The sequence below is a fragment of the Carcharodon carcharias genome, chromosome 20 (genome assembly GCF_017639515.1).
Source record: "Carcharodon carcharias isolate sCarCar2 chromosome 20, sCarCar2.pri, whole genome shotgun sequence".
NCBI lineage: Eukaryota > Metazoa > Chordata > Chondrichthyes > Lamniformes > Lamnidae > Carcharodon > Carcharodon carcharias.
The window spans coordinates 113,225,331-113,234,054 of record NC_054486.1 but is presented as its reverse complement, the minus strand read 5'-3'; positions in this window follow the sequence as shown (position 1 = coordinate 113,234,054).

The following is an 8,724-nucleotide window of genomic DNA, read 5'->3' as shown; positions in this document are numbered from 1 at the left end:
GAGGTGTTGAAGGTGGTGATATTATCTAAGGGATGTGCTAATTAAGGGTAGAAAGCAGGACGAGCAAGGTACAGATAGCCCTAAAGCTTGGCCTAAATAGCTAAGTGGTTATGGTACTGGGTTTGTAACCCCAAGATCAAGAGTTCAAATCTCACAATGGCAAACTATGAAACAATGTAACTTAATCTGAAACAGATGGAAACGGGTTTGTACTCGAAAGAGTTACAGATAGCCCTAGTGGGGGTGGGTGGGGTTTGGGGGAAGGAATCAAAATAGGCTAAAAGGTAGAGATAAAACAATGGATGGAAATACATTTAAAAATAATGGAAATAGGTGGGAAAAGAAAAATCTATATAAATTATTGGAAAAAAAAGGGGCGGGGGGGGGACGATCAGAAAGCGGGTGGGGATGGAGGAGAGAGTTCATGATCTAAAATTGTTGAACTCAATATTCAGTCCGGAAGGCTGTAAAGTGCCTAGTCGGAAGATGAGGTGCTGTTCCTCCAGTTTGCGATGAGCTTCACTGGAACAATGCAGCAGGCCAAGGACAGACATGTGGGCATGAGAGCAGGGTGGAGTGTTAAAATGGCAAGCGACAGGGAGGTCTGGGTCATGCTTGCGGACAGACTGAAGATGTTCCGCAAAGCGGTCACCCAGTCTGCGTTTGGTCTCTCCAATGTAGAGGAACCGCATTGGGAGCAGCGAATGCGGTATCCCTACACCCCAATGGAAACCACCCCCTCCTCATCTCCTCACCCCCCTCCCCCATACTTTGCCTCACATCCTTTAAAAAGTACCACTTGGCAAGTCATAACATTCAAGGCTATGGGCCAAGTGCTGGTAAATGGGATTAGGTACGAGGTCAGGTGTTTCTCACGTGTCAGTGCAGACTCAATGGGCTGAAGGGCCTTTTCTGCATTGTGTGATTCTGTGATTCTCTGACATCACTGCAGGAGTGTCCTAGGTCCAACCATCTTCAGCTGCTTCATCAATGACCTTCCTTCCATCATAAGGTCAGAAGTGGGGATGTTCGCTGATGATTGCACAATGTTCAGCACCATTCGCAACTCCTCAGATCCTCAGATACTGAAGCAGTCCATGTCCAAATGCAGCAAGACCTGGACAACATTCGGACTTGGGCTGACAAGTGGCAAGTAACATTCACACCACACAAGTGTCAGACAATGACCACCTCCAACAAGAGAGAATCTAATCATCGCCCCAAGACGTTCAATGGCATTACCATCACTGAATACCCCAATATCAACATCCTGGGGGTTACCATTGACCAGAAACTGAACTAGCCATATAAATACTGTTGCTACAGGAGCAGGTGAGAGGCTAGAAATTGTGCAATGAGTAACTTACCTCCTGACTCCCAAAGCCTGTCCACCATCTACAAGGCACAAGTCAGGAGTGTGATGGAATACTCCCCAGTTGCCTGGAAAAGTGCAGCTCCCACAACACTCGAGAACGTGACACCATCCAGGACAAAGCTTAATTGGCACCCCATCCACAAACATTCACTCCCTCCACCACAGTAGCAGCGTGTGTACCATCTACAAGAACTCACCAAGGCTCCTTATATAGCACCTTCCAAACCCGTCAGGCCGTGACCAGGTGTATCTACTCTGTGCTCCGTCTGCAGAGTTGCTGAAGACGTCGTGCAGCTTGGTATCCTTTACTGTTTCCATCATGGATCTGAACGTAGCGTCCAATCTGCTGTCGGCCCTGCCGGATCGTCCAGCCGCATCGATGATGCAGTTGAAGTCACCGCCCAGAATGACCGGCCTGGAGGTTGCCAGCAGCAGTGGGAGCTGCTGAAAAACCTCCAGCCGCTCAGCCCCTTGTGACGGGGCATAGACGGACATCTAGAAGGACAAAGGCAGCAGACAGATGGGAACACCACCACCTGGAAGTTCCCCTCCGAGCCACTCACCATCCTGACTTGGAAATATATCGCCGTTCCTTCACTGTCGCTGGGTCACAATCCTGGAACTCCCTCCCTAACAGCACTGTGGGTGTCCCTACACCACACGGACTGCAGCGGCTCAAGAAGGCAGCTCACCCCCACCTTCTCAAGGACAACTAGGGATGGGCAATGATATCGGAGTGTTGGGGGAATATTGGAGCGTTGGGAGGCATATCAGAGTGTTTGGGGGGATATCAGAGTGTTGGGAATATCGGGGCATTGGGGGCGGATATCAGAGTGTTGGGTGGGGGTCATCAGAATGTTGGTGGGTGGGAGTATCGGAGCGTTGGGAAGACATTGGTGAGTTGGGGAGCGTGGGATATCAGAGTGTTGCAGGGGTATCGGAGAGTTGGGGGGATATTGGAGTGTGGGAGGGATATTGGAATGTTGAGGGGATATTAGAGGGTTGGGCAGTGATATCAGAGCATGGGGAGGATATCAGAATGTCGGGTGTGAATATCGGAGTGTTGGGCGGGATGTTGGAATGCTGGCGATAGATATTGAAGTGTTGGGGGAGATATCGGAGTGTGGGTGGATGGGGGTATCAGAGTGTTGGGGAGATATTGGAGAGTTGGGGAGTGCGGGATATTAGAGTGTTGCAGGGATATCGGAGAGTTGGGGGGATATCGGAGTATGGGAGGGATATTGGAGTGATGGGCGGGATATCCAAGTGTTGGTTGGGAATATCGGAATGTTGGGTGGGATATTGGAATGCTGGCGATAGATATTGAAGTGTTGGGGGAGATATCGGAGTGTGGGTGGGTGGGGGATATCAGAGTGTTGCATGCAGATATTGGAGTCTTGGGTGGGAGGTATCAGAGTGTTGGGGGAGATATTGGAGAGTTGGAGGGATGCGGTATATCGGAGTGTTGTGGGGATATCAGAGAGTTGGGGGCTATCGGAGTGTTGGGGGGATATCGGAGAGTTGGGGTGAGGGATATTGGAGCATTGGAGGTGGGACATTGGAGTTGGGGCTGTATATCAGTGAATCTAATTGGCTGAAGACTGGCATCTGTGATGCTGGGAACCTCCGGAGGAGGCCGAGATGGATCATCCACTCAATACTTCTGGCTGAAGATTGTTGCGAATGCTTCAGCCTTATCTTTTGCACTGATGTGCTGGGCTCCTCCATCATTGAAGATGGGAATATTTGTGCAGCCCCCTCCTCCAGTGAGTTGTTTAATTGTTCATCACCATTCACGACTGGATGTGGCAGGACTACAGAGCTTAGATCTGACCAGTTGGATCTCGGATCGCTTAGCTCTGTCTATCACTTACTGCTTCCATCTTGTCCATGTGCTCAGTACATCACCTGTGACATGGTTAGAGAGCTAATTTGCTTAAATAATTTTCTGTTTTGAAAATCACTTAGTGTTTCCCAAACTTGTCATTAGGGCGATGTAAATTTGCTGACTGTAAGAGAGAGAGAAAAGGAGACCAAATGTCGAGGGATGGCGATGGATTGGGTTGACAGTTGGCAGGCATTTTTTAATGTGAGTAAGCTGAAGGTGATGAGACTGGGGCTGGTGAATAAACTTCAAGGGCAGAAGATAAAGGGTAGCAGCAAACAAAAAGACTGGTGAATGGCTGATTCACCTGGAGAACAGTTAGTGGAGATACAAAGAGAGAGCTCCTGGGGGTGGGGTGAGTGTGGTGGTAGGTGGAGGGTGATGGCTCTGTGGTGCTGATGGGGGTGTAGTGATGGGAACCATCAGATTCACAAATTGTCTCTAAGGTTAATTCCACACAGTGTCCATGTCCTGAGGGATGAATCTCCCCAATCATTGCTTTATACAAATGCACTTTGACCTGACCTGATTTTTATTATTGATTCATGGGATGTGGGCATCGCTGGCTGGGTCAGCATTTATTGCCCATCCCTAGTTGCCCTTGAGAAGGTGATGGTGAGCTATCACCTTGAGCCGCTGCAGTCCATGTGGTGTAGGTACATCCACTGTGCTGTTAGGGAGGGAGTTCCAGGATTTTGACCCAGCGACAGTGAAGGAATGGCGATATATTTCCAAGTCAGGATGGTGAGTGGCTCGGAGGGAAACTTCCACATGGTGATGTTCCCATGTATCTGCTGCCCTTGTCCTTCTAGATGGTAGTGGTCATGGGTTTGGAAGGTGCTGTCTAAGGAGCCTTGGTGAATTCCTGCAGTGCATCTTGTAGATGGTACACACTGCTGCTACTGTGTGTTGGTGGTGGAGGGAGTGAATGTTGGTGGATGTGGTGACAATCAAGGGGGCTGCTTTGTCCTTGGTGTCAAGCTTCTTGAGTGTTGTGGGAGCTGCACTCATCCAGGTAACTGGGGAGTATTCCATCACACTCCTGACTTGTGCCTTGTAGATGGTGGACAGGGTTTGGGGAGTCAGGAGGTGAGTTACTCACCACAGGATTCCTAACCTCTGACCTGCTCTTGTATCCACAGTATTTATATGGCTAGTCCAGTTCAGTTTCTGGCCAATGGTAACCCTCAGGATGTTAATTGTGCCACAGTCTGTTTTATTTCAAGAAATAAAGATCCAAGTGATTTAATCAAACCACTTTATTTAGTAACAAGGGAAATACACAGAAACGGGCATGGAACAAGGAAACAGACCATTCAGCTCAACCAGTCCATGTTTCTCCTCCCTGCAAAGCTGAAAGACCTCAGCACGTTTACCCGCCTGTTGCCACATCTCTTCATCCACATGTCCAATTCAGTCCGAAATACTGACATTGTTTCTCCTCAGCTAAAGGGAGTGAATGATCCTGCCTCTAAATCTCCCACATCTAATCTTGTGGCTATGATTCCTTTTTCTATCAACCATTGGCAATTATCATTTATATACGCTGGCACATTGAGAGAAGGTGGGGTTAAGGGATACAGAGTGAAATGGGGAGGTGGGATATGGGGAGAAGGTGAAATATGGGAGAAGTGGGGAGGTGGGATATGGGGAGAAGGTGAAATATGGGAGAAGTGGGGAGGTGGGATATGGAGAGAAGGTGAAATATGGGAGAAGTGGGGAGGTGGGATATGGAGAGAAGATGAAATATGGGAGAAGTGGGGAGGTGGGATATGGGGAGAAGGTGAAATATGGGAGAAGTGGGGAGGTGGGATATGGGGAGAAGGTGAAATATGGGAGAAGTGGGGAGGTGGGATATGGGGAGAAGGTGAAATATGGGAGAAGTGGGGAGGTGGGATATGGGGAGAAGGTGAAATATGGGAGAAGTGGGGAGGTGGGATATGGAGAGAAGGTGAAATATGGGAGAAGTGGGGAGGTGGGATATGGGGAGAAGGTGAAATATGGGAGAAGTGGGGAGGTGGGATATGGGGAGAAGGTGAAATATGGGAGAAGTGGGGAGGTGGGATATGGGGAGAAGGTGAAATATGGGAGAAGTGGGGAGGTGGGATATGGAGAGAAGGTGAAATATGGGAGAAGTGGGGAGGTGGGATATGGGGAGAAGGTGAAATATGGGAGAAGTGGGGAGGTGGGATATGGGGAGAAGGTGAAATATGGGAGAAGTGGGGAGGTGGGATATGGGGAGAAGGTGAAATATGGGAGAAGTGGGGAGGTGGGATATGGGGAGAAGATGAAATATGGGAGAAGTGGGGAGGTGGGATATGGGGAGAAGGTGAAATATGGGAGAAGTGGGGAGGTGGGATATGGGGAGAAGGTGAAATATGGGAGAAGTGGGGAGGTGGGATATGGGGAGAAGGTGAAATATGGGAGAAGTGGGGAGGTGGGATATGGGGAGAAGGTGAAATATGGGAGAAGTGGGGAGGTGGGATATGGAGAGAAGGTGAAATATGGGAGAAGTGGGGAGGTGGGATATGGAGAGAAGATGAAATATGGGAGAAGTGGGGAGGTGGGATATGGAGAGCCCCTTGAGCTTGTTCTATCATTCAATTAGAATCTTAACTCTACCCAGAGCTTAATATTGCAGAAAGCCCAGGGGTGAAATTAAAAAGGATATTGGGAAAGTAAAGAGAGGGCATGAGAAAATATTGTTGAGTACATTTAAGGAAAATCCAAAGATATTTTATAATTACATAAAGAGCAAAAGGAAAGAGAAGGGCCTAATAGAGACAAAAAAGGTAAAGGTGTGGAGACAGAAGACATTGGCATGGTTCTCAATGAATACTTTGCATTTGTCTTCGTAAAGAAGAGGACAATGCAGACATTGTAGTTGAGGACGAGTGTAAACTATTCTATGGGATAAACATAATGAGAGAGGAAATATTTAATTATTTGAAAATGGACAAATCACCTGGTCCAGATTAGATGTAACCCAGGCTGCTAAGAAAAACAAGAGAAGAAATAGTGGAGACTCTGACCATTATTTTCCAATTCTCTCTAGCTCCAGGCCTGGTGCTGGATGAAAGCTAATATTGTATTAGGGAGCAATGGATTAGTGCAGTCAGGCTAATCTCAGTTGTGGGCAAGTGATTATTTAGGAAGGCATGGATTAATCAAGGGCAGCCATCATGGATTTATTAAGAGAAGGTTGTATCTGGCTATTTGATTGAAATGTTTGGGGTGGCTTGATGAGGTTAGAGCATTTGATGTAGTCTACATGGATTTTAGCAAGGTTTTTGACAAAGTCCCACATGGCAGACTGATCAGAGAATTAATACATCATGGGATCTAAAGGAAAATGACAAATGGATCCAAAATCGTCTCAGTGACAGGAAGCAAAGGTCAACGGTATTTTTGTGACTGGAAGGCTGTTTCCAGTGGGGTTCCACAGGGCTCAGTACTGGGTCCCTTGCTGTTCGTGGTATATATCAATGATTTTGATTTCAATGTAGAGGCCATGATGAGGAAGTTTGAAGATGATAAAAGTGTGTTGGTATTACCCTCGATAGTGAGGAAGAAAGCTGGAGACTGCAGGAAGGTATCAATGAGGTGGCAGAAAAATGGCCAATGGAATTCAATGTGGAGAAGGGTGAGATGATGCATTCAGGGAGGACAAACAAGGAAAAGACTAGATAATAAACTGGAGGATAATGAGAGGCGTAGAGGAACAGAGGGAATTTGGAGTGTATGTTCACAGATCCCTGAAACTGGTCAGGCAGATAGGGTGAGTAATAGGACAGGTAGATAAGGTGGGTAATAGGACAGGTAGATAAGGTGGGTAATAGGACAGGTAGATAAGGTGGGTAATAGGACAGGTAGATAAGGTGGGTAATGGGACAGGTAGATAAGGTGGGTAATAGGACAGGTAGATAAGGTGGGTAATAGGACAGGTAGATAAGGTGGGTAATAGGACAGGTAGATAAGGTGGGTAATAGGACAGGTAGATAAGGTGGGTAATGGCACAGGTAGATAAGGTGGGTAATAGGACAGGTAGATAAGGTGGGTAAAAGGACAGGTAGATACGGTGGGTAATAGGACAGGTAGATAAGGTGGGTAATAGGACAGGTAGATAAAGTGGGTAATAGGACAGGTAGATAAGGTGGGTAATGGGACAGGTAGATAAGGTGGGTAATAGGACAGGAAGATAAGTTGGGTAATAGGACAGGTAGATAAGGTGGGTAATAGGACAGGTAGATAAGGTGGGTAATAGGACAGGTAGATAAGGTGGGTAAAAGGACAGGTAGATACGGTGGGTAATAGGACAGGTAGATAAGGTGGGTAATAGGACAGGTAGATAAGGTGGGTAATAGGACAGGTAGATAAGGTGGGTAATAGGACAGGTAGATAAGGTGGGTAATGGCACAGGTAGATAAGGTGGGTAATAGGACAGGTAGATAAGGTGGGTAATAGGACAGGTAGATAAGGTGGGTAATGTGACAGGTAGATAAGGTGGGTAATAGGACAGGTAGATAAGGTGGGTAATGTGACAGGTAGATAAGGTGGGTAATAGGACAGGTAGATAAGGTGGGTAATAGGACAGGTAGATAAGGTGGTTAATGGCACAGGTAGATAAGGTGGGTAATGGCACAGGTAGATAAGGTGGGTAATACGACAGGTAGATAAGGTGGGTAATAGGACAGGTAGATAAGGTGGTTAATGGCACAGGTAGATAAGGTGGGTAATGGCACAGGTAGATAAGGTGGGTAATAGGACAGGTAGATAAGGTGGTTAATGGCACAGGTAGATAAGGTGGGTAATGGCACAGGTAGATAAGGTGGGTAATACGACAGGTAGATAAGGTGGGTAATAGGACAGGTAGATAAGTTGGGTAATAGGACAGGTAGATAAGGTGGGTAATAGGACAGGTAGATAAGGTGGGTAATGGGACAGGTAGATAAGGTGGGTAATAGGACAGGTAGATAAGGTGGGTAATAGGACAGGTAGATAAGGAGGGTAATGGGACAGGTAGATAAGGTGGGTAATAGGACAGGTAGATAAGGTGGGTAATAGGACAGGAAGATAAGGTGGGTAATAGGACAGATAGATAAGGTGGGTAATGGGACAGGTAGATAAGGTGGGTAACGGGACAGGTAGATAAGGTGGGTAACAGGACAGGTAGATAAGGTGGGTAATAGGACAGGTAGATAAGGTGGGTAATGGGACAGGTAGATAAGGTGGGAAATAGGACAGGTAGATAAGGTGGGTAATAGGACAGGTAGATAAGGTGGGTAATGGGACAGGTAGATAAGGTGGGTAACAGGACAGGTAGATAAGGTGGGTAATAGGACAGGTAGATAAGATGGGTAATAGGACAGGTAGATAAGGTGGGTAATAGGACAGGTAGATGAGGTGGGTAATAGGACAGGTAGATAAGGAGGGTAATAGGACAGGTAGATAAGGTGGGTAATGG